The sequence below is a fragment of the Dermacentor albipictus genome, chromosome 9 (genome assembly GCF_038994185.2).
Source record: "Dermacentor albipictus isolate Rhodes 1998 colony chromosome 9, USDA_Dalb.pri_finalv2, whole genome shotgun sequence".
In the NCBI taxonomy this organism is placed as follows: Eukaryota; Metazoa; Arthropoda; class Arachnida; order Ixodida; family Ixodidae; genus Dermacentor; species Dermacentor albipictus.
Genome location: NC_091829.1, coordinates 120,636,895 through 120,663,927, shown reverse-complemented (window position 1 = coordinate 120,663,927; position 27,033 = coordinate 120,636,895). Strand labels below are relative to the sequence as shown.

Genomic DNA, 27,033 nt, shown 5'->3' with positions numbered 1-27,033 from the left:
TATATGTGAGAGCTTGTGGCGAAGTGATTGAGTATGGCCGTAGTACTGCTCATGTAGTCTTTTGCGGACTTCACCTGTGCCTGTGACTGATCGTGTTGCCCAATAGCTTTGTGAAAAACCGACGTGGTTTGTGTGGATGTCATCGCAGCGTTTGCCAGCTCCTGGGTGGCCCGTGTGCCAGTTATTGATGGCGTTGCCCAGTAGCTTTGCGGAAGTTGATGTACCTTGTGTGGATTTCGTTGCCGCTTATGACTGCCTTAATTATAGGTGGTCACACGCTGCCTTTTGAAGCGCGTCCGAGCGCGAGAAACTTCACCGATGCTTTTGTTAACAACGTGGACGTCTCGAAATGTTAGCTAGAAATCAACCAGCAGCAAGCCAAGTCTTTATTTTGTGGTTTTTCGAGCTTATGCTTATGCGAGCAGCAGAACAAAAAGTCCGTTACATAATGTCAGTTCCATAAAATCAGCTTTGCCGCAATACAGTCATGTTATGCGGTGAAGCATACGTAATGTATTGCGGTAAAGTATATGAAAAAGTAGGCAGGGACCACTGCGTTACTGGGCCGATTTTCTTGTATTATGGTCATGGCCGTGCGCGAACAAGAAAAAATCACGGTCGAAGCGCATGGCACAAACCTTGCCAATGCTTCAATTGGAAAAAGAAAGAAAACGAATTGGAGTGGGTGATGCCAAAAACAAAGCCTTGACTTTTGTATTATCAAAGCAGTTCCGAGAATAGCCAATCATATTCCAAGCTCCTGCATTATTTATGATTGTTTAAAGTATATGCATATATTGTGCACCAGCCTTAGCGCACCAATTCTAATGTACTTTAATGATGTAAGTTTAATACGTGGCGAATATATAATTTGTGCTGTATGGTGTTGTGCTGTTTATAAGCTGCTGCTTTCATGTGGTAATGTGTACATTGGCTGGAAGAGTTGATGCATCCTCCTTATAGAACTCACTGAAAGGTAAACCACCTGTCAAGCCATCATTGTTCTTGCAGTTGTACACCAGATTTCACAAACATGGGGACAGTTATGATATAGAAAGAGTAGCTGAGGCTTAACATATCCACATGCATGCACAGGAGTGCGGGAGTCGACCATCTATCTCTCTAAGTCAGGTTGAATGTGCATACTTGAGTAACATGCATGTAACACTTGTTGGGTGTCAGGTTTCTTTTATTGTTAGCCTAGTTTGTGTTTTTTCTCCCTTTTGTAGGTTTTAGTGTGTGTTGCTGTGTATGTATATAATTGCTTCCAGAGTGGCTTTCTTGTTGCTAATAAATTTAGAGAAGGCAGCGATCTTCATTTTGTGCATCAGACAGCAAGTGAGCATGTTTCAAAGGATGTTGGATTTTGTTGCCCTAAGCGACTAAAATGCATAAGCATATAGACTGCTTGCTGGAGGTACTCTTTATAGCATTAAGGATATTATCATGCTGATAACTCTGTGCACAATAATTAGAAAGATCACATCAGGTCCGACATGTCTTCTTGCCACCATGAAATCTTGTCAGATGCATAACACGGGACATACACCACAGATCTTGGCCAGCCATTCTCATTTGTGGTCTCGACCTCCTACCACTGAGCAGACTGGTCCAAGAGACAAAACATGCAACTTTTATCTGATTAAATGTAGTGCATGTTGCACAAAATTAGTTGTCAATTGTTATTGTTGACACAGATACGTATCTGTGAGCCTCATAAACTAATGTCAAAAGAAAGAGAGTAATACCCATGAAATGCACTCTTGGTAGGATGGCAGGACCATTCTCTTGCAGAGTTAAATAACAACCATGCAGCAGTATCATGATATCAAGTTGAACAATAATTCACTCCAAGAATAGGTTTCTTCATGCAACATTGCACTGATAGTCTTGAAATACAATACAGAAGGCCTTCCAAATTATGCATGATAGGAGGGCATATTTTAGGAAGCAAGAATGAAAACGGAGCCGGTTAACTATGAAAGTTGTGAATGCAACTCTGCAGAAGTTGGAAAAATGAACCAAACGGAATAGTTTAAAAGTAAGTGGTTTAGGGACAAAAGGTCGTTTTATTCCATGCCAGAAAAGCAAGCAGAGGTTGAAATGCTTTCCACATACATACCTTCAAAGTGCATGTACAGGGTCTGTCCTGAGAGTAATGTCAGTAAGGCGATTAAAAATCATTTATTAAATTTGTTGTTACAAAAAATTTAAAACTCTTCAAAATACTCTCCTTTTGCGTCAATACATCGGCTCCAGCGAGACTTCCAGCTCTCGAATGCGTTGCGGTAGTCCTCCTCCGGAATGGCCTTTAATGCTGTGGTGCTAGCTGCTTTAATCACGTCCGCTGTCCCAAAATGATTGCCTTTCAGGGGTGTTTTGAGGCACGGAAACAAAAGAATGTCAGGGGGGAGCCAAGCCCGAGCTGTACGGGAGCTGGGGAATCGTTGGCCCCACTGCATTAACCAGGTAGTCGGTGACGATGAAGGCACTGTGGGCCAGCACATTATTGTGGTGCAACTTCCAGTTGTGTGCAATGTCCGGCTGGATATGTTGAACCCTGCGTTTCAGTCTTTCAAGGACATCCACATAAAATTTGGGACCCGTCGTGGTTGCTCAGTGGCTATGGTGTTGGGCTGCTGAGCACGAGGTCGCGGGATCGAATCCTGGCCACGGCGGCCGCATTTCGATGGGGGCGAAATGCGAAAACACCCGTGTGCTTAGATTTAGGTGCACGTTAAAGAACCCCAGGTGGTCAAAATTTCCGGAGTCCTCCACTACGGCGTGCCTCATAATCAGAAAGTGGTTTTGGCACGTAAAACCCCAAATATTATTATTACATAAAATTTGGAGTTCACAGTGGTTTTAGGTTCTTCAAACTCATGATGAACCAGTCCGTGGATGTAAAAAAAAAACAATGAGCATAATCTTGATCTTTGATTTGCTCATCCTGGCTTTCTTCTGGGGAGGGGACGAGTGTGTGTGCCACTCAGATGATTGCCTTTTGGTCTCCAGGTCATATTCAGATACCCAAGTCTCATCTTCTGTAATGACGTTGTCAAAAAATTTTCGCTCATGTTTGCACATGTTGAGATTTTCTTGGCATGTTTCAACGCGGCATGACTTTTCGTTGTCAGTGAGCATTTTTTGAACCATTTTTGTGCACGCCTTCCGCATGCCGATATTGTTTGTAAGAATTTCGTGAACTTGAGTTTTCGAAACGTTTAACATGTCGGCCATTAAACGAACACTTAATTGTTGGTCTGAGTTCAACAGTTCTCTCGCTCGTGTTACATTGTCAGTCGTAGTGGTCGTGGATGGCCATCCAGCGCAGTCCTTGTCGTCGCCCTCTTTCCGGCCTTCCGAAAGGCCTTGTGCCACCGAAACACTTGCCGATCTGACCAGGCATGTTCTTTATAAGCAGTCTTGAGCATAGTAACAGTTTCCGCAGCGGTATTGCCAAGTTTCACAGAAAACTTGATCGCAAATCTTTGTTCTAATGAGCGCTGCATTTTCACTTGCGCAAGAATAAAAAACAGCTCACGGACGGGCCCGTCCGACACTCTCCGATGTTCGGAGCACACTGACTGACGGACCGCTGCTTAGCTAGATTCCGTCACTACTAGTTTCAACCAGTTAGACCGTTCTGACAAACAGTCACATCACAATAAATTTACTGACATTACTTCCAGGACAGACCCTGTATGTGGTGATAGACAAGCTTTTTAGATATAAATGTTGGGAACCTGGATGGAGGTGAGGGACATGTACAGTAAAAACAAGATGTATAAGGTCAAAAATTAATTCTTTTAGTCAGAAATTGGTCAGTGGTGTCTGGCTTCTCTTGTTCCCTGGCCCTGGATGGTGAATACAAATGTATATATATATATATATATATATATATATATATAATTTTGTACAATCAAGCATAGAATCATTGCCTTCTATCTGAGCTAACGTATGGGGCAGAAACTTGGAGGTTTCTTGGAGACAAAAAAGGGCATTGTGTTGTCATGTTGGAAAGCACTTTTCCGGAGGAGGGTGTGTCAGCCACTGACATCAATTTTAATGAAATTTATACCAATATAGCTGACATAAAATGTTGAGCTGTCACGAAGTTGAATCAGTTTGGTTTGACAACAGTCTCAAATGATGTTAAGGTGGAAAAAGGTTTTCTTTTATGCGCCTTCTTCAGTGCAAAACACACAAGCTTAGGGAATCCATTTCAGAACCATTGTGTCGGAATATATATCATGGCTTCATGTTTCAGAATTTCTGCAGACACACCTTGACAGGCTGGGAATCAACGACCAATTCCTTGCTGCCAGCTCTCAGACTGTTCTACACTTCCTGCAGGAGCATAATCTGGGAAAATGGACAGGCTTTAGTATAGATACAGAAGATTTATACAATTCTTTACCGCAGGCGCGTCTCTTGCAGTTTGTTAAGGACTGCATACACAAGCAAACAGGTTAGCTGGAATTTGCTGAAAGGTGTAAAATTCTTGTTGCAAACTTTCTGGAGCTTCTTGATTTCTATTTAAGGTCAATTTTGGTCTGGTGGGAAAGTAAAATATGTGTCCAGAATGCTGGCATCTGCATAGGTTCCGGTGTTGCACCAGTGCTCAGTAATATTTGAAGTTATGTTGACCAGAAGATAATCAAAACCTGAGTGGGCTTGCTCTTAAAATTTTCAGATACGTGGATGATTATTTGTTTTTCATGAGTAAATGATAACTTTCACAGAGCTGTCATCGAAGTACTGAAGCTATTTAGAGAACAATAGCAAGGTTTCAACTTCACTTTAGAAGTTCCAGAAAAAAAAATGTGCTGCAACTTCTTATGTCAGGCTTACTTTTATGTGAGATCACGTATGCTGGAGATATCAGTTGAGAACTTCTAAGCTCCTTCTTGATTATAGGTCTAGCCATTCAAAACTTATTAAGTACGGTATTGCCACTCACGCAATTGGAGATGCCTTAACCAAGAGCTATCCTCACCTTATCCTTGAAAGTGTAAGAAATCTGGTGACAAGGCTTAATGAGGCAGGTTATTCAGTTTCAGTGGTTTTTTATCTTGAAGCACGTTAATTAAGAAACTTAAGGTGCGACCAGGATGGTAGAAGCTTAAGGAGCAAGAGCGGAACAAAGTTGCCATTATCCCCTCTATTAATTGTCGCACAGGCAGAAAAAGGTGGCTTCTAAGTTCCAGGAGAGGATTGGGTTTTCAATTAAAGATAAGCTGAAGGGAATATGTGAAGCAATAAACAAGCACATTCTTCACAACGGGTGTCTGAGCAGGGAGGACTGCAAAGTGAAATATAACATACAGTTTGTCTCTTGCACACGAAATAATGTTTATTCGATTCCTTTTTCTTGAAGCCTACAAAATATATATCAGTCAGACTGGAAGGTGCTTAAACATTCGACTAAGGAAGTACCATAGTTTTTTGAAGGGTTTTTGCGCATCCACACCTTTCTGTGCATTGTTGCAGCATTGGGCGTCATCCAGTTTTTGAAAGTACTATTCTGCTGTTCACACACTGTGAAAAGCTCTCACGTGAATTAATGGAGGCTTATCACATTAGAAAGAAAGGCTCACTATGTGTTAGCCAGCCATCCATCTCGCTGTAAGATAGCGAGGTTGCCGTGTTAGATCTTAAGTAAAGCCACTGAGTTGCATTGTGCCTTAGTAATTGTTTTTTTACATTGATTAATCAGCTGTGACATGTGTGTTGCCGTCAAAACATGTGCATTCGGTGATGTGAAGGTTGTTTTGGTATGTATCTGCATATGCTAGGGGGCCGGGTGTTGGTCACGTGATGTGTGTTATATATTGGTTGTTTCCTTTCAGTAAACTTCATTTGATAGTGCTGTATCCTGTCCCATTTTATTACTTTTGTCGGCATCTGTCATGCAGTAGCTGCCATGAAGCTTCAACAACTTGCCCAATTTTTTATCGTATTTTCTATTGTATCGAGCATTAGAGTTACGGAATGGGTGCCATGGTATATATATATATGTGTGTGTGTGTGTGTGTGTGTGTGTGTGTGTGTGTGTGTGTGTGTGTGTGTGTGTAAAGGTAAAATGGTGGTAAGGTGGGGTGGTAAAAGTAAAATGAAAAGATTTTCACATCATGACTGGTCCTTTTACCACATTTACCTACAAAATTAAACACTCTGTTCTTATTAAGCAACTTGTACATAGGTAATCATATTACTAATAATCTTTCAATGCAAATGCATATCAACTTTCTAAGTAATGCTAATAACTGAACACATTCCTTTTTGTGCTGCAAGTTTTCTTGGGACTCCTGCTTCCCTTAAACTTATACTGTATAATATGCTTGTAAGATCAAAACTGGAGTATGCTTCATCAATCCGGGATATACCTACAAAAAACACAACTCTCATATTTAGTTGAAGCCATACAAAACCAACCTGTACATTTTATTGTAGCTGCTTATTCCCATGCCGCAAGCATATCAACAATTAAAAGTTGCCTTGATTGGCTAGGCAACAAAGCAAACTTGCCTGTTTATTTCACAAATTCTCAATTGAAACATGTTTTTATTACCTCCTTGTAGCTCATTGATATATATGTGTGCGCGTGTATGTGTTCTGAGGCTGCCTTTTACAGGAATAGTAAAGATTGGTTTGGCAAGTTGGCACCTGTACCTTGAGGTTGTAGTTCAGTCTCAATAAGATACAAGGAGGTAATAACATATGTTTCAATAGAGAATTTGTAAAATAAATGGGTAGGTTTTTTTTGTTGACAAGCCTGGCCAATCAAGGCAAGTTGTAATTGTTGATATGCTTGCGGTATGGGAATAAGCAGCTACAATAAAATGTACAGGTTGGTTTTGTATGGCTTCAACTAAATATGAGAGTTGTGTGTTTTGTTGGTGTATCCCGGATTGATGAAGCATACTCCAGTTTTGATCTTGCAAGCATATTATACGGCATAAGTTTAAGGGAAGCAGGAGTCCAAGAAAACTTGCAGCAAAAAAGCCATGTGTTCAATTATTAGCATTAGTCAAAAAGTTGATATGCATTTAGACTGAAAGATCACTAGCGAAAAATCTGATAGGGCAACCTAATAAAAATTATATCAGTTTGTTTCTATTGCATCATGAAACGATACAACTGATGCACTGATAAAATTACTTTTAGTTCTATCCTGGACGTATCTGTGCTATTCTGCTTGTAAAAGTCTACTAGTGTATTCTTTTTATTAGTGTAATAGTGTATTCATATTACTTTGCCAGATCTATAGTCTATCAGTATCTATGTGTGTTGTATAGGTGTAATGTGCCTCAAGGAGAAGCAAGCTTCCTCATTTGCCCAAAACATGAGTCAGAAATAATGCATTTATATTATCAGAAAAGACAATACATATAAATCAAATATGAAGCCCAGGATTCAGAAAGGAAAGATTGTTGGAACAAATATACACCATACAACAGCTTAAAAAGAATAAAAATGTGATCACATTTAAAAGAGAAAAGATGTTTAGATTGGTTCACAACAAAGTTTAGCCTCTTTAAACAGGAGGTTATTGGCAATCAAGCCACCGAATTGGTTCACACGTACACCACAAAGATTATTAGACTTCACAATCTGGAAAGCTAGTGAATGGAAGTGGTGGGTTCTTCATTATTCATTACCATGCCTTCATGGCTTTTTGCCAGATAAGTAAGTCAGGCATTCCAGTTTGCTTGTGGAGGGTGTCTATATACTTCTACTAGACACCGTCACTTCAGATGACCATAATGAGATCATCTGATCTTCTCTCGGAGTTTGTTGTGAGAGCACAGTCTTTGTTTGGATTGGGTGCAATGATCATATACAATGTACACCAAATCCTGCATCTTACTAAAAGTGCGGCTAAACTAGGACCTCATTGGTCGCATTCTTCATTTGTATTTGAAGGCGGAAATGAACTTCTTGTGAAATTGGTCAGCAGAGCTAATGATGTTCCTTTACAAATATTGGAATGTTATGTACTTGCTCGAAAGTTACAGGCAGCTAAAGCTAGTTTAAATCTTTCACCAGAAGCAGTGAGTTTTTTTGGTGTACAGGAGAGGAGAGCTGGTCAGAAGACAGCTTTGTTAGGCACTGGAAAGCTGTGCCTGAACTTGGATGAAAGTGAAAAACAGGCTGTAGTCCACAACCGTGGCTGTGACTCAACAATTAAGTGTCACTGAATATTAGTGAATGATCATCAACCAACAAACATTCCACTCTCTCCAGTACACTTGAACTATTAAGACTAAATACAGTGCATTTGTCAGCTTCTCAGGTGCATTTTCTCTCATTTGTAGAATTCTTACTGGAGCGAATTCTTGTATAATTCTGAAATGCAAGAAACTATTTCCTGTTGAAATTCTCCATGCAAAGCACCTTTCAGTCTGCGTCAGAAGAGAGGAGCCACTAGTTTACGTAACACCCAGCGAAGTTATGCGCCTTTATGTGTTTATAGAAATAGACAACAATATTTTTGAATGGACAATACGAAACCTTTATGAAAGAGACTAATTCCCATGCTCAAGACATGGCAATGATGAACAGTATGTCTTCAGCCATGGTACATGAATGTCTGGTAATAACAGGTTATAGCTTTAAAGAAAACAGTTGGTAACAGTGCACCACACTTTATGGAATTCTGTAATAATCAGCTTTTTGATGTTTGAATATATTAACCTAGCCAGACCCATCAAAATTCTAGAGTGTTTATTTTTTCTTGCGTTAGCTTCTTGTTTTCCTAATGAACCAGCTAGCCCAATTTGCCACTCTTCATTATTGTTCTCTTGTTGATTAAGTGCTTGGGGAATTGCATGGTCTGCATGTTGGCAGTGGTGATGCAGCTGCTGATGAACAGCTGCAGTAGCCAAAAAATGACAATATTTTACAGGACTTATGCACAGTTACGGGTCGGTGTCCTTACATGTAGCGAAGGGCCCTACTAAACCACGTGACTGCCTTGAGTGGATGATCACAGTGAACAAACAGTGCTTCACTAGCAGACGGTGAAGAGGTAAAGCTTCTCAGTCTGTATGCAGAGGCATGGAAAGCAGCTGAATGTTAAGTGAGCAGTTATGCTACTTGATACAACAGCATCATTTTCACACCATGCATCTGTCTGCCTCACTTTATTTACTCATTTGACTCAATGTAGCTGGTGCAAGTTTATCCATTAACTGTGGCAGCATTACTAAGACACTATCTTTTTTCTGAATGAAACAAGCAAACTCTGAAATTTCATTTGAACAGTGTATTACGGTGAATCAAAGACTCCAAACACTATATATGAAGCCTGTTCTGATAGTCTTCTTTGCTTTCGCATGCTGAAGGCTACACAGGTTAAACCACTTTTACACATTTCGACGTGTGGTGGTTGAACTAGCACCCAGTGAAGAATTGTGTCTTCTGATTTTGCAATATGTGCATTGATGTTTAGCTGTTTTTGTTCATGATTATGTGGTTTTAAAAATGGTAAATCCATGTTCTTACTTGAATAAGTTCTCAGATCTGTACTCACTTTTGCTTAAATAATATTGCTGTATTGTCATGTTCTGATATATTGCTGTATATCTTGTACCAATAGCGATGCTCGTCCTGTTTCCTTGCTTCCTGTCAGTGTGCCATGCCAGTTTGTTCTTTTTGCACAAGCTCACTTGTGTTCTGTCACATATCACGACACTTTTGGGATGAATGCAAAAATGCATAGTCTAGAGAAAATAGTTTCATATGAAGTTGTAATATTATAAAAGCATATGCCAATTAGACCTGGTGTTCTATGCAGCATCTGTGAGCACAATTGGGCATAGTGAAGTTGGTACTTCAGTCTGTGTTTTTGCTCTTATGTGTTTGTTTAAATGTGGCTAAAGTTGCTTGCTTATTCTTTAGATAGTGGAGTGTAAAATAAACCCTAGTCATGTTTGTAGTCATGTTGCTTGTGTCTTGTCCTTGTTCCTTTGTGGATGGATGCATTATTGTTGTTATAATTTTCAAATCAAGTATGCACAAACTAACCCAGAAAGTAGCTTTAATGAAATCACGTTGGTAGTGTCTAATTTATGGCATTCACAAACTCAGCCAGACATGTTAGAGCTACAGTTAGTATCCACAGTCTTGAAAGTGCTTTGTTTTGCTTTTGTAAATAAACTTTATTACAACAGTAGGAAGATACCTATGAAGAAAGGAGTCAGACAAGTAGACACAATCTCTGCAGTGCTATTCACTGCGTGCTTGGAAGAAGTATTCAAGCTATTAAACTGGGAAGGTTTAGGAGTAGGGATCGACCGGGAACACCTCAGCAACATTCGGTTTTGCCGATGACATTGTTCTATTCAGGAACACTGCGGACGAGTTACAACAAATGATTGAGGACCTTAACAGGGAGAGTGTAAGAGTGGGGCTGAAGATTAATATGCTGAAGACAAAGATAATCATAAATAACCGGGCAAAGGAACAAGAGTTCAAGATCGCTAGTCAGCCTCTAGAGTCTGTGAAGGTGTACGTCTACCCAGGTCAACTAATCACAGGAAACCCTGACCATGAGAAGGAAATTCACAGAAGAATAAAAATGGGCTGGATCGCATATGGCAGAGATTGTTAGCTCCTGACTGGGAGCTTACCATTATCATTGAAAAGGAAAGTATACAATCAGTGCATTTTATGGGTGCTGACATATGGCGCAGAGATTTGGAGACTGACAAAGAAGCTTGAGAACAAGTTAAGGGCTGTGCAAAGAGGGATGGAACGAAGAATGCTAAGTATAACTTTAAGAGACAGAAAGAGAGCAGTTTGGACAAGAGAGCAAACGGGTATAGATGATATTCTAATAGACATTAAGAGAAAAAAATGGCGCTGGGCAGGTCATGTAGTGCGCAGATTAGATAACCGTTGGACCATTAGGGTGACAGAATGGGTACCAAGAGAAGGGAAGTGCAGTAGAGGATGGCAGAAGACTAGGTGGTGCGCCAAAATTAGGAAATTTGTTGGTGCTAGTTGGAATCGGTTGGCGCAGGACAGGGGTAATTAGAGATTGCAGGGAGAGGCTTTCGTTCTGCAATGGACATAAATATAATAATGATGCTGCTGCTGATGATGATGATGACAGTAATCCTGTTTTGGATATGCATTAAATGTTGCACATCCATCTCGCAAAATTTGTAAATGTAATTTTGTATTAAGAACTGGAGCACGCCTGCTACAAAGATGGACTGATACTTTTCTCATGCAACTTCCCCAATGTAGTTTCATAGGCTAAGTAACGCTGCTGTGCTTTGAAAATGTGTGCGTTAATTTATGTTGAAACATGTTTAGGATAATATATCTGCATACAAGCTGTAAAAAGTTTTGATAATTGCACAGTTTCCACACTTCATTTTTATTTGATACTCCAATATCCCAACTGTGTTTGTTAATCTCTTCACGTGCCAGGCAATGCATTCAGGGTTGTATATTCAGTTCATTTTAAAAACGTCTCTTCAGGCGTGTGGGCACCGGCATGTGTGCTATTTCTAACATGCTTTATCAGTGCCTCAATCAGATTTCTGTATGTCATATGATGATCTCTATCTGGGTTTAAAAGACTGATATGTACATCATGCTATTTGGGCTTGTAGGCAGCACAGTGAGATCTATCTGCTGCCTGCCAGTCTGGTAAAGAGTTCTATGGGTCAGGTAGGAATATATATCACTCTTAGAAGGACCCGTACAACCTATACATATTCCTAAGAGAATATATAGAAATTTCTATCAGTTTTTTTTGCTAGGGTACTGATGTTAGGTTTTTAACTAGTGATGGCACTCCGGAGAGACATTACTGGAGACATTGCCCCACTGGGCACGTGCAGCAGCTAAGCCCAGTGGGGGTGAGATATGGACTTTGCGCCCGCTCGCGAGAGCAAGGATGACGTGGCACTGCGGCGGCGCCCTCTCCCCTCACGCAACACCTGGCGCGCTAGAGCGACGGCAGATGTACCCTTTCACCCGCTCTGCTCCGTAGAGGCACGCTCGCAATGTGGTCACAACCAATGGGATTTGAGGTTCCATTTCGTTGAGACGACAGACGCTGCCTTTTTTACTCAGTGGGCCATTTGTTTAGTCTGTTTGAACAGAAACGGACCTGCCAGAGTTTGGTTGTTTCATGACAAGACACACAGTCGACAGAAAGTTTAGTTTTCTACGTTAAGTTCTTTGCGAGATCTAAAATGAGAAAAATCAAGGGCCTAAACACTCAGCATTGTGGCATGCCAGGAGTGACAAAAGACAGATTTGTGAATTGGAGTTGTTAACATAAAAATTGTGTTTAGTCATGAAGAAAGCATTCAGTGAATTTTAGTAATTGCATGTGGATCAATATTAAATTAGCTTATTCAGGAGAAGGAGGCAGTGGCACAAAGTAGCAGAATTTAAAACGCTAAAAGCATCCATTCAACGCAAGAACTAAGTTCAATGGAGGAGATCAAGTTAGTAAACATGACAATATAGTTGTGTTTTTCATGAGAGACAAGGTCTTATGGAAACCATGTTGACATTTGTTGTAGAAGTTTTGGGACACAATTTAGGATTATTATGGAGATTGAAATAAATGATGTTAATGGGAGGCTTGGCAATTGAGGCCAGCAATTGTTCCGCCCAAGTGTCTCTCATAACATTACTGCGGTAGATCACCACGTGCATTCTGTTCTAGAAGCTGAAAAGGTAATGCTAATCTGTGTAATGCATCTGTCGAATGCCGACAACAGTATGATGCTGATGCGGTGACAACGATGGCATGATCAACGATGGGATGACAATTCTAGAGTCATCACAATTGAGGCATAACGACTCTGGGATGATGAGTGCATGCATGGCAATGACTGCATATCTACTACACAGCGTGAAGGCGGCAGCATCTGACGGCGTGATATTACAACAAGTTTGAAATGACAATGCAATGATGACGACAGATTGAAGACTGTGAATGGTGAACAATGATGCGTCCACTTGGCAACTAAAGAAAAACATACGAGAACAGCTAAGCATGTTTTGTCTGAGTTGTGATTGCGAAAGCATTAATGCCCAATTGAACGCCGCTGAGCAGTCCGAGTTTTACGCTGCAAGTGATGCACCCTAGAGCTACATTGGGCCCGAGCTAGCAAGCAGCAGCAGCCTGCGGTGCCAACACCACATGCCACCGACGTGCTGCATGACCAGAGACCAGGAAACAGCAGTGGCCACCAAGGCCGGCAGGCACGCGCAGCAGTTAAGCCCAGTGGAGGGGGGAGATACGGACCGGGCGGCGGCTTGCGAGAGCAAGGATGACGTGGCGTCGCGGCGACGCCCTCTCCCCTCACGCAACACCTGGTGCACTATAGCGACAGCAGGTGTACCCTTTCACCCGCTCTGTTTTGTCGAGGTGCACTCGTGACGTGGTCGCAGCCAATGGGATTTGAGGTGCTGTTTCGCTGAGACGACAGACGCTGGCTTTTTTGCTCAATGGGCCATTTGACGCTTTCGCATAAATAATCGCTACAGAATAATGACGATGTGGTTATGTTGAGCTCGCGTTCACGCTTCATCTACACGGACCACCCTACCTGTGTACTTTTGGTACTGGGGCCAATGCTGTACCATGCAATACACTCAGCCATGGAGCACCCGCAACGATCACGCGATAGGCAAAAAACGCTGTGCTTTAAACATGCACCCATAGAGTGCCCCAATATTGCAACCAGCCGATCCGTGCATAGTGAAGTGTTCGCATGGCCGCGTTTGCCACGTGGCTGTGCTATGCGAGTGTGTGGCTGATATATCAATTGAGTAATCGAAAGACTGGTTCCGAATGCATTTACTAACCAATTTAAGTCCGCGGCACATTTATGTGCTGCTTTGAATAACTGCGTGTGGTACCGCGGTTCCCGCAGTCGCCCAATGCATGTGGCGCATACTTTAGCAGCAGCGCTCGGCATGTTTCGACTAAAGCAATTTCATTTCAATTCTGCTTGCCACTCATGGCAGCTGTAGCTGCTTATAGTTATACAGTACTTTGGTTATAAAGTACAGTAAGTCTAGTTAATAAATTTTATTGGGATGTGAGGTTTTATTTTGTTAAATCGAGAACTTTGTCAAATTGAAACCACTTGATTAGATCACGCAACATGCCATAAAATTGATACAAGAGACAAAATTGTCGTTTTTGCCTACGTTCGCACTTGCTGTAGCAGTTGAGCATGTACTCTGCCTTAACAGAAGAAACGATTAAACATTCTTAAAAGCTATATGTCAGTGATACTAAAATCACCAGAACTCAATTAGGCCTACTATACCCACATTTTTCTTTTTTAATTATGGCAAATCAGGCAAGATATTATATATATATAGTTGATTCTAGGTTTTCAGTGCTCATGAATGTGACAGTGAAAGTATTGAATGTCATGTAGTGTAATGCAACGAAAACAAAGACACAAGAAAAAGCAAAACACAGACATAATTAGGCGCTTGTGTCTGTGTTTCATTTCTTCTTGTGTTCTTGTTTTTGCTGCGCTACACTACATGCTGTTCCATGATGATCAACGAACAAGCCCACATTGCCGCCCCCGTGTAGAGAACAGGAAATTTCGTTATACACTTAAACTTTGATATAACAAAGTAGGTAAAATCGGCAATTCGCTTCGTTATATAGAAATTTCCTTGTATTGAAATTCGATCTGTTATGCAAATGAGTACAGTCGCCGATCGATTTTTGTTGCACGGAAAGGGGCCATGCAATTTTCCGAATTACAATTTGGCAATAAAAAAAAAGCAAGTTTGAATGAGAAAACATTTTATTTTGACGAATATAGGTGTCAGCGATGAATGATACGGCGGTTTCATGCCACGTTGATATATCTTCACATCAGTGGCACGAATTAAGTGACGCCATATGCTTTCGCGTGCACTCCGCCCCCAAAGCGTCGCCCGGTCGTACTGCGACGACGTTATCATGAAAAGCGCCGGCAGCTAGGAGCGAATGCTTCGCCTGCTTCTCGTTCCAACGGGTCATCAAAACTCGAGATTGCGCAACCTTCAATACTAAACGTGCGGGAAAACAGCTAGCTTACATGATGCCACGCCGTCTTGGCATGCCCGCTCTTTCCACACGCAGCAGATTACCTCTAGAGCAGGGTGCGCGGCTGCATATGCGCTCAGCCGCGTTTACAGCTACGCGCAGTCATGGCCGAGACGCGCGCCAACTTACCCCCCTACTCCGCCCCGTCGCGCGCGCTTGATCGCGTTACCGCGAGCTCGCTTTCCTTCCCCACTTTGCCATTGCTCGCGTGGGAAGGCCGCACTTATGAAGCCATCATCTTTCTTATCTCACCCTCGCACCTAAAGCACAAGTGCGCGGGGCGCGATAGGATCTGATCGCACTTGGACTTAATTTATACGGAACATGATGCGGCTCCAAGCTGTTGTTCTTGTCGCGCTGCACGCAGTTTGAGAGGTGCGTTTGCAAGCAGCAGCTTGTAATTCAATCATTTGACTATCTGCGTCCGCGGAAGTTACCATTGATTGTCTTGGCACTCCTCTGCGGCAGAAGCGAAATTTCGTTATATTGAAATTGCACACAAACACACTTCTTTACATTGAGGCTCTAAATGCATGGTGTTCAATGGAGAAGAGGTTATGAAAAGTTAAATACATCGCTATATCGAGAATTTCGTTATACTGAGGCTTAACTGTATGAAGATTTGAATTTATATACCTTGTTGTGCAGTTCCTTGGGTCATGGTTTCTATGACTATGACTCATATGACTCTGTATCTGTTGCGTAGAAAATCTCTCTCGCCCTGTTTCCCTACCGTTCTCCTTTTGGAGGAGCCCCCTCTTGATGCTATCCTTGTTCCACTCTTGGCCCACATCATTTCATAATCGAGGCATGTAAGGCCACAGTTCCTTATGCGATGCAGCTCTGACATCATGCATACCATACAGAATTGTACAGGAGCCTGAGCCCATGCATATAACCATTGTTCTGATAAAGTGTTAATTTTTAGACTGACATCCTTTCCTCTTGCATGACAGTTATCTCTGCTGTATTGTTGATGCTCTCTCATGTATGTATACCAATCAATTATCTTAGTCAATTTCTTGAACATTGAGTCCAATCTTTGCCAACTTAAGTGTGTGTTGAATGTTAATTTTTTAAAACCTGCCTTCACAATCTGCCTCCACCCCAACCATTTTAGCATCCTCAATTCAGTCACTTCTCCATCCTGACTTCTAGGTGACTTTATTAAAATTGTTTAGGTTCCATACAGTATTGCTGGTCATGTATTCTCTTATAAGTTTATTAGACAGTGAAAATCTTCAACTTGACTGGAACCTGTGTAACATAGATATCATAATGCATCTTTTCAGTTTTTCCAAACTATGTCAATTCTGCTGATTCTGTGGGCTGTCCAAATTTTCCATGTTGGTGTTTTCAGTTATCATTGAACCAAGGTATCCGTCTTCTCTATGGTTTACCCTCAAGGCTTCCCTTTCATCTACTCTGAGAAATTGGCATGCGGCTACCAGATGTGGGCAGCTTGCCTCACAACACATGCACATGCTCAGCTACTTTTGCCAACCTTATATGTGTTAGATGTCAATCAGCATGAGCGAAGCAGCGAGAATGGGGAATTATGAAATTAAGGCAGAGGTTCGAGCATTAAGGGAAGTCATACTTATGAGGTGAGTACATGTGAAGAAAAGTATTCAGAAATGTTAGGAATTTGCAGTTTCCTGTTTATTGGTCTATTAAACACTCCCTAGCTATTTCAGTTATTTCATAATGTGTTGCAATTTTTAGTTGCAATATGTTCTTCTTAAGTGCTGCCACACTTAGTACTAGAAGTTTGAGAACTTATATTTCTTATTCACTTGGTTCATTCATACCTACAAGCAGCAGTCTTTTCACTTTACATCAGCTATTGAATGTAATGCCCAGATATGTTCTCAGTCTACTTCAGTGGGAGTCACTAACACAGTGAATGATCATGAAGCATGTGTGTTCTTAAAAAGTGCCTTCATGTGATGCAGCTGTAAGTTAAGGTAGGGGATGCTTTGGAAAGCATTTTATGTGGCTAACATGAGAATTATTTTATGCCAGAAAGCACACAAATATTTGTGTTTATTTCTGGTGTTCTTCTTCCTTAATTACTTTCTTGATTCAGCACATATATATGAAGCAAGAGATCTTGGCTTGTTCTTTCTTTACATTAGCAAATTACATTAATCATATAATAGCACACTTTACATAATTGAGCACATTAAAAGTCACTTGGCGAGCAAAACATGTATTTGTATTTTTGAATATCCCAGCTTAATGTTTTAGTGTGTGCAGTTTGGACGTGATTCTTGAGAAGCACTACATCTGCTTCATGTATATGAGGTATAATTGCTTTTGCTTAAAAATATTCCTAATCTTCTTTGATAGCTGTCCTTTTTTTACTAGACAATATAAGCATGGCGCTTCATTCCATGATAAATATGCCTGCTGTTACTGTATGCATCAGTGTTTGACTATTCGTTACCTACTATTCCTATTAGAAAAATGTATTTGCCAACCTCCAATTATTTGCATTGAAGTAGTGAAGAGTTTGACGGCAGCCTGTCTGGTTTGGTCAAAAGAGGCACAGTAAGTAGTTTAAAATTAGATGCTAACCATAAAAATGAAAAATAAGAACTGGTTCAACTGAAGCTTTGTTCACAATCTTTGCGAACAAGGCTTTCAAGTGGGAGCCGAAGCATCTATCTTGTATGCCCGATCTTCATTTGCTTATTATTATTATTATTATTATTTGAATTCATCTAGCCCTAAAGAGGTGGCAATTTATTTCGAATACTACTCTTTGCATTTTGTTTCCATTGCTGAGTTCTTTTTTTTTAAAATAACTTCATGCACCACGCAAGTACAACTCAAAAATTCTCATTCTTTCAAGGATGTCACACCTAGTGGAAGGTATTCTGCACTAACATAATTATTTTGAGATTTCCAGTAAATACGTAGTCCTCATAAAAAGTATCTAAACAATTTTGGCCTAAGCGGTTATACATTAACCATGTAGGCTTCATCAGCTTCTGACATCACTTGTTCTTGGCAAACTTGTGAGCTGACAAGTTTGAGCATGCAGTCACTTCCCTCCATATTTGTTTCGATGAAGGCTTGCCCTTTGGTGCTACTCTGGATCCACCCTCGTTTCCTGTGATTACCACTAAGGGCTTCAAGGCACACACCCTCAGGAAGACTGTTCATGCACAAACCTGGTTCTTTCACACTTTTACTAAGACAGACATTGAAAGCAAGGATGGCATAGCAGGCATGTTGGTTACAGAAGTACTTTATTAAATAGCTTTGTAAGTATTCATCTTGTTGACATTTCCACATCCTCTTCTGCTGAATTAGCTCGGGGAGCATGTCCCCTTCTCATGCATACCCCAGCCCAGCAAATAGGAACTTCAGCAGCGGATGAAATGGACATTTCCACTAGGTGGACACGGAATACATCCCCTGTGCTCTGTCCTATCTTTCCACCCTTCTCCATGTATTTTACTCAGTAAACTACTGGCTCAGCATGTTGGCCACCTTAATCAACCTTCCAATATCAGCACTTAAAAGGTATACAATACAAATAAGGCACTGTAAATCCAAGCAGTTAGGCTGGCGATTGCTGCTGTTATGCACCATACAGGCAGACGCAATGGCTTCACTGTAGCTTTCTAAGTTAACTTTACTGAACTTTGAATTTAGAGAAGGCAGAATATAAACACAGACTAGCATCTTTCTTATGTGCTTCACGCCTCTGCTTTTTTGTGTTACTAAAATAAGTATGTTGAACCTAAATGAAGTAAAAGGAAAAGGAAATTGTCACACTAATTTCATTTCACTGTCTTTTTAAAGGTATAGCAAGATTTTTTAATTGCATTACGAGTTGCTACTTATTTCGATCTTAATGTTAATTTCTCATACTCCAATTGGACTACAACTGTTCCCTCACCCACAGCTATCAAGGCCTTATGGCAACTTTGGAAGCTCTCTGAACTGAGTAAATGCTATGCATTGCATTATTTCTTAATACATTTTCATGGCTCCCTTTAACCTCTATAGTTCCTCATTAAAGCCAGCATCTCTCTTGTGACCACATTTAAAGAGCTTGTGGTAATGTATGCCTAACAAGAAAGATGGGTACCTTGTAGTGCTAGTATGCTCTAAGTAAATTGTTTTATGCAAAAATTGCTGGCATAATTGTCTGACAAATACTGCATCATGTTTGCTATTTTGCCTTCTGTTTCAATTTCACTGCATCTATACATTTTACCAGTGCATGAGTAGGGTTCAAGGCTGTTCTTTAAAATGCTCATGAGCACTTATCATGATCAGTTCCCCATATAAGTGGTTTTGCTGATGAGAATACAGGAATACGAGCAAAATTGACATGGAACCAACATATAGATAACGTCTGCATGACTGCCTATCAAAAGTTATATTTTCTGAGAAAAAAAAACTGGAACATGCATCACGTAATGTAAAACTTATTGCATACACCGCCTTTCATTAGGATGATACTAGAATATTCAGCCGTTGTTTGGAGTCCCCATCAAGTGACGCTTAAGAGGAAGTTGGAAAGGATACAGAGTCTGGCGGCACATTTTATTTGTTCGACATACCGAAGGAAGGAATCGGTCACGCTTATGTTACAGCGTTGCAACTTCTATCTTCTTGAGGTACGTAGGAAAAAAATATAGGCTGAAGGTGCTTTATCAAATAATGCAGGATCAACTTTAGATTGATAAGCTCAAATATCTACATGCTCCAGGCAAAAGATACCCGCGAACTAACCACGACTACGTCATAAAGCCAGACCATACCAACAGTGATACATATCGATACTCATTTTTCCTGGATGCGATAGAAATGTGGAACCAATTTCCAAACGCTACTGTTAGCCTAAAAGATGTCACCGACTTTGAAAATGCTGCTGAGGCATATTTATGGGAGTTTTTGATTTAGTTTTGAAGTGCCAAGTGATATGTGCTACTTGATGTTCATTGTACGTATTTTGATAAATGTCAGAAGTGTGCTGAACAGCATTCAAGTGAACATCTTATTCACTGTGAATTGACAAGTGTTAAGCAACTTTACGTACATTGACATTGTCCATATTTGATTTATGTAATTGTATTGTCCTCTCTGTTATGACGCTCTATGAGGGTTGACAGTATTAATAAATAAATAAATAGACAACGAGGAATGTGGGTAAGTACACTTTATTTTCAGCACACGTTTTTTTAATGAACGGCTGTTATACTGCTAAAATCTGCACATTTAATAAAAGTACACTGCTCTGCTTCATCACTCCATGCTAAGTGCAAGTATACCCTGTACCAGGAAGTCAAACCAAGACGTGGGATGTTCAGTCTGTGAAAATAAAAACGAGTTTGAAACATTAACGTGCAAAAACTAAAGCACACTCAAGAAAATAAACACAGCACAGGAACACATCCAATGAATCAGAATTACCTTTGAGAGCAAACATATAGTTTCTATGGCACAGTGAAGAAACCTTATTCCTCCGGCTTTTTTTTGAGCGCGAGAAAATATGAAAGTGCATGCGTTCTCCCCAAATTGTGTATCTCTCACCTTTTCACACACAACAAAGACGGAAGAAATCAACAGTTCAGAAAAAAAAATGGCCGTGTAAACATTACCTGGCTTACGAGGTCGACAAACCAACGGTTCAAAGCATCACAGCCACGTCCGAAATAGCGCCGAAGGCCGGCCAGTACACTTAGGCGCCTCGGCGCGCGTAATGTAATAGGAGACGGCAGGTGCACGCGTACACCATTAAGGAACACATATTATATATGTCGGTGAAAGCGGTCACTCTTCAGTTCTGACATGCTTCACCGCGTAACACTAGTCTACTGCGGCGAAGCTGACTTCAGGACGCCGATTTCTTCAACTCATCTAGCGAGGCAGGTCCGTTTATCACGCTTGGCAGCGTTTGACATTTTCTGCATTAATTTCGTTTGTTCTTTTTAATTTTATTATCACAGTGACCCTGTATCACGCAGTTGCAGAGCTAGTGCAGCGTCGTAGCTGCGTTAGGAAAGGTAAGCGTGTATGCAGCAGGCACGGGGGCATTGGCTCTTGTTTGGAAACTTCAAGAGACGCTCTTCCGCGCAGCGATACCATTTGTATTATTAAAAGAATGCAGGTGATGATTAAATGAGCCGCAGCAAAGCTATAAAAAAGCAGTAGTAATGCTGTTCTAAGATCCTCTCGCTCGAGCGAGATGGTCTTAGAAAAAAAGCGCGATGTAACGCGATCTGACGGAACAGCTCGTCATGCCAGTCTTACGTCCTCGTTCTTACCCGCACCCTCCCCTGCATCAGACTACTGAATGGTTCTGTGCACGCACTGACGATCCTGATGGACTCTATAGGCAATACCACTCACATGAGCAGCTCCATATAAGATGCCACGGCCCATTCCACATGCCGGTGGCAATTTGACGCGGCTATGAGGCAAAATATGCGCACAAGGTACGTAATGGTAACGCATCAAACAGCTCACAGCCCCAATCCTTTATTACACGCATATAGCGTGGAAAGATGAATTACTCACGCTCTAAGTGGGCACGGAATACGAACCGTTTCGCAGCGCAGCCGGCTCCGAAAGACAGACGCCATGGAAATAACCGGATGTGACATCATGGGTTATAGCGGACGTGACGTCATGGGTGAACGTAGACATTTCGGGCACCTTTCGTCTGCTGTGCCCCGGGCACAGCAGACACTGCCGTGTTAAGAACCTCGGCAAAGCAGAACGCTGCAGTCATCCAATCCAATCCAAGTTCTAGCCACCGTCGCCACGCCATTTTTCATTCTGCGATCGTTTTAAGGGTAGCGGAGCAGCGTTTGTCACCTACCGTGCCTACCGAAGTCTCCTACTCAGCTACCAAGGTATGACAGCTACATCGATTTCTTTTTTAATTGGTTTGGGTATTGAAATGTGTTTTCTTCACAGGTGCCAGACTGCGGGAGAAGCCGCACGCGCGAAAAAGATCGTCGGTGGAAACAAAGACGATGTTCGAGGACTTCGGATCTCGCACCGGCAGCCAGCAGTCAACAGCTCGAGAATTCGCAAGTCTAGAACTGTGCAGTGGCGCGTATACCCCGCACGCATGCATTAACATGTGCGGTCGGGCTGTCCCTGCAAACGTTTGTACGCCTTGTGATGCTGGTCGCTGCACCGAGGCGACATCGGAAGTTCAGGACGGTGGTTGTGACACTGCGCGCACTGAGGACAATGTGCCTTGCTTCCCTGATGGATATAGACACTACGTGACGCTTCGGATGGTTTACTTCGCTGTGAAAACGGAACAGGATCCCTTAGGAGAGGTGTACGCACAAGTCAATGCAGGTTCTCTGGTAAGCAGGACCCCGGAGTCTACATTTGCTTTAGCTACCGCGGACTCTTCATCGGCGCCCTTTGATTCTCCTGGCAAACAGCTTCTCCTGGCTAATGCGCTCATGATTAGAGCTGTAGCCGTGAGTAGCGGCAAGATCGCCTGCTGATCTCTACGAAAATAAAAAGCTCCTTTTAAAAAAGTGAAGAATATATTAGTTGTTTTTATCTACAAGTTTGTTTAATATCGTGAGAATATGGTCACTACGGCCACGGCGGGGACATTGTAAACGAGAGTACGCATTCGATGGCCAAGTGAGTTTTAATAATTGTAAGAACGCACTACGCCACGAGAAAGAGCTATTGTTTAAAGAAAGTGAAGAATATATTAATTGTTCTTCACTAATAGTTCGTTTAGCCACGTCAGAATGTGGAGACATTGGGAACGAGTACGCATTTGACGGCAAGTTGACTTACGAGAACGCACTACGTCGCGAATAACATTTAAGCTGCAATACCATTAAGCATGTCCGTGTGGCACCCCGCGAATGACATTAAAGTTTAAGGCATTAGCCAGTTAATGTCATTTTTTGTGCCCGTGTGGCAGAGTGCTAGTGAAGTGATGTAGTCAAGATTAATTCCTTCATGTCATTTCTGTTGCTTTCGCTGCTTAATGCTAATTCTTTTTGCTCTTTCTTTTTATTCCATGCTGCAAACTCAAATGTCAAAGCAGGGTGGGCAATAAGAATTTTCGTTCTGCTGTTTTCTACCTTGTGTTGTGCTATGGGAATTGCAAGTTTTCTTCTTTATCCGTGTATTTATTCTTTGAACAGTATGCATATATCTGCTTATTGGTCTTTTTATGTATAAGGTGACAATAAAAGTTTAAGTGTATTTGGAAGTTGGTGTAAGTTCATTTCTCGTTTATTTAAAACAAGAATGCATTCAAGCATTAGACCAATGTAATATATATAATGGTCAGGTGCTTGAATGTGTCCCGGCCACTATTGTCGCTTCAAGGTATGTGTATATCTGGAATATCCCCGGGAAGACACACACACACACACACACACACACACACACATATATATATATATATATATATATATATATATATATATATATATATATATATATATATATATATATATATATATATATATATGTATATATATCCTGAACGTCCCCTGAATGTCCATGCTGGATGTCCGCTTCGGACGTACTACGGATGCCAAAGCGATTACCTTTGGATTTCCCAGGGACGTCCCTCGGACGTACGTCGGACATTCATGGATATCCCACGGACGTCCCGAATATCCAGAAAGGACGTCCGTCGGACGTCGCCCGGATTGCCGTGGTTACTTGGGTAGAGGATGCGTTTACTTTCTTTTCTTCTGCTGAAAAACTGCATTCCTTCAGCATCCATGATTTCATGCAGTTCTTAGCAGGCATCAAACTGGGTCGAGTTGGCTGTGATGTTCACAGCAAAGAACTGACGGCAAAAATAGTGCAGTTTGACATACTCACACGTATGCACTTCTTGACAAAGGCTTTAAATAAAGACAGTACTGCCCAAAGGGAGTGACAGAAGCATTTGAAGTTGAGGAGGTGCAGGTAATTTGACCTCCCCCGAATGTGATGAAAAAAACATGTGAAGAGAAATGTGTGATGAATAAACATGTTTTTCAACTTCCCTTGCGTGTATTGAGTGTGCATATAAAGTGAAGGATAGTGTATAAAGGATAGAAACAGTTAAAAGATAATAAATGAAGATGTTTGGTGTAGCAGACACCTGACTATAGCATTGCAAAAGCTCTCCAAGCAAAAGGGAAAGATAAAATCAGGTTTAAATGATTTGAACACTGAACAAAACCTTTGTGAGCGAAAATAAACGCTACACGCGAACCATTGCTTCTTATAAGAGAAAATATTAAGCAGTTTACACTCCAAACAAAGCGCGCAGAGAAAGAAACACTCAAAACAGTTTGACTACGCGCTCAGATTAGTGGATTAATTCAGATGAATTTGGTTAAACATGTCAAAACCGGTCAATGCTGAGAAACATTCAATTATAAACTAAATGCCAGTTGCGTCTATCAGAAACGTGGTTTTTGTTTACGTTAAGTAGCACCATTTAAAATTTCAAACGCATCTGTTTCAACGAACTAACAAAATGACTAGTTCATGCCCTGTTAACGCGGCCTGTAATTATTGAAAACAAGGTGAAAGTAAACACATGTGGCCCAACGCGAAACCGGCCGCGCAGCCAGCGCCGTCTACAGGGGCCGCCATCTTTCATCACAAATTTGTGCACCCCTCCGCTCTCGCCCGTCACACTACCCCCCTCTAGCCACCATACTTATGCCCTGCATTCACGATCACTAGGTTATGTTGCTCACAAAGGTCTAGCATTGACTTCCCGTTGTTGTTAGTATAGCCATCTAAATCCTGTATGTGGGCATTCATATGTCACCTAATAGGATAATTTCAGCACCATTCCCGAAACCCTTAATATTAGCGCTTATGCATTCCACTTACTCTTTATTCTTCTCTGTGCAATTATTTCCGGTCCACAAATACGCAACGCCCAGCCAAGTTTCTTGCCCACTTATTGCACCTGGTAACCAAATATGCTCCTGACATTTTGAATTTACTCTTTTCCATTGTGCTCCCTGATGGATGAGCATTCCGACTCCCCCTCCCTTTGTTTCCGACTTAGTTCTGTTGCACCCTTCTCAAACATAATTCTCAATCACTGGCGGCTCTTCCGAGTCTCTAAGGTGCGTTTCTGTAACCGCATACACCCCTATTCATTCTCTACTTAACTGCTTCTCCATCTTTGCCCATTTTCCCTTGCTCCTGCTGCCATGCATGTTTACGTAGCCTATTGCATGGCTAGCTCTGGTTCTTTTCCTCCTTTGTCTGTTATTGACCGCGATGCTATTCCGAGGTTCCCCTAGGGGGCCTTCGCCATTATTACTACCTACACTGGCTTCCTGATCACCCGTCGTGCCCCCCCCCCCCCCAAAAAAAAAAACAGAAGCAACCACATGACCAGCAAGTCGCCAGCCCACTTTTCGTCCAAGCCTGTGACTGAAATGGGTCCTGTCTCATTGGAAAGCACCCCGCCTTCTCACTCCCTGTTTACTTCGACAACCTCAAAGCTTTTCTCTCGGCTCATTTTCCATATCGCCTCATTAGCAGCCACTACGTTTGTACGTGACTGTCCCGTACAGGCACCTCCGGCACTGTGCATACCACTATTTGCACCTGAGTGGATAGCTCGCGCAAGTCGTCCACCCCCTTCGCCAAGCGCTGGGCTAGTCCTGTCCCTTTCTTGTTTAGGATGTCATTTAGCCCACCTGCTACTATGACAAGGTGGCGCACGTGGCCATTTTCCGCGAGCTTTTCTTTTGCTCGCTCCATGATAGAACCCAATGTCAGCCCTGTAAATGTAATCCTTCACCACGTTGCACGCATTCCACGTCCTTTGCTAGCCGTGGTACAGTGGCCACTGTAGCCGTGGCTAGAGTGTACTAGAATGGGGGAGTGGGTCCAGCGGAAGCCTCGACAAGCGGCGAGAGTGAAGCAAAAAACATTGAAATTTGAGGCGGCGCTGCAGTTGCCTTCTTCATAAAACCCCTCAATCTCCCAAAGTAGCGCCATTCACTTCCCTCCTCCTCCGCTCGGCGCGGCCTCGACGGTGGCGCCGCTGGTGGTGGGCCTGCCGTAGCAGACGACGGCTAACACGCTACGGGAGGAAATCCGCGGAAAAGTTCGTTCGAGTCCTGCGGAGCAGTTTTTTCAATCTAGATCTTGCTTTGTCAGTCGGTAACTGGCCTTAAGAATGTCGTGTCGGATTTGCGGAAGAAATAGAGAAAAGCACCATTATTCAAGGCGTATTTAAGGCGTAAAGCGCGCGCACGTTGAAAGTTCGTGTTGCTGAAACACGACACAAGCACGCGGTGGGCTCAGACACGCGAGTAATTACCAGAGTTTCAGGTTTTGACAGCGCGAATGTATGTGCACGTGGTTTCGTAGGTTAACTTACGTACCTGCAGGATGCTTTTGTTCGGCCGGCGCGTGAGAGATTCCGACTGTCTGCGGTCAGCAATGCCGTTTCTGTTCCGCGCCTTTTACAGATGTACGTAGCTCATGCACAGGTTGTAGTGGCCATGAGCAACGTTTTCACACATAGGCGGTATAGATAATTTTAACAACGTACCAGCATATGAAATCGTTATTTATTTATTACAGTGCAAATGGTTAGAATTTGATAGAAAAGAAAGAAGGAACTTGATGGGACAACTGGAAAGAGGTTCAGAAAATAATTATCCCCCTCCCTCATTGGCACCAGCAACACTTTTGTTGAAGTGCTAATTTTATCTCTGTATACTACGTGCGTCTGTATTCTTTTGCGTTGTAAGTTTTCACAAGGAAGCAGTGTTGCGTTAACTGGAACAGTCAAGGCACACAAGACAGAAGAAAAGTTGATTCTTGGGTTTTACATCCCAACACCACGATCTCATAAGGCACGCCATAATGGGGGCTCTGGATTAAATTTTTTTGCAGCTGGGGTTCTTTAACGCACCCCCAATGCACTGGAC

General features: G+C 42.0%; 2 long non-coding RNA genes across 2 annotated transcripts; one reads left to right on the top strand and one right to left on the bottom strand.

Moving 5' to 3' along the window:
- Positions 1-20,267: 20,267 nt before the first annotated feature.
- On the bottom strand, positions 20,268-21,769 carry LOC135911219 (uncharacterized). The gene is made up of 2 exons (XR_011508783.1): positions 21,670-21,769; positions 20,268-20,434 (listed from the first exon to the last, which is right to left on the bottom strand). It is a non-coding gene; the product is annotated as an uncharacterized lncRNA (long non-coding RNA).
- Positions 21,770-21,891: 122 nt separating this feature from the next.
- LOC135911220 (uncharacterized) lies at positions 21,892-23,320 on the top strand. Its single transcript, XR_010567254.2, has 2 exons — positions 21,892-21,981; positions 22,046-23,320. It is a non-coding gene; the product is annotated as an uncharacterized lncRNA (long non-coding RNA).
- Positions 23,321-27,033: the final 3,713 nt, after the last annotated feature.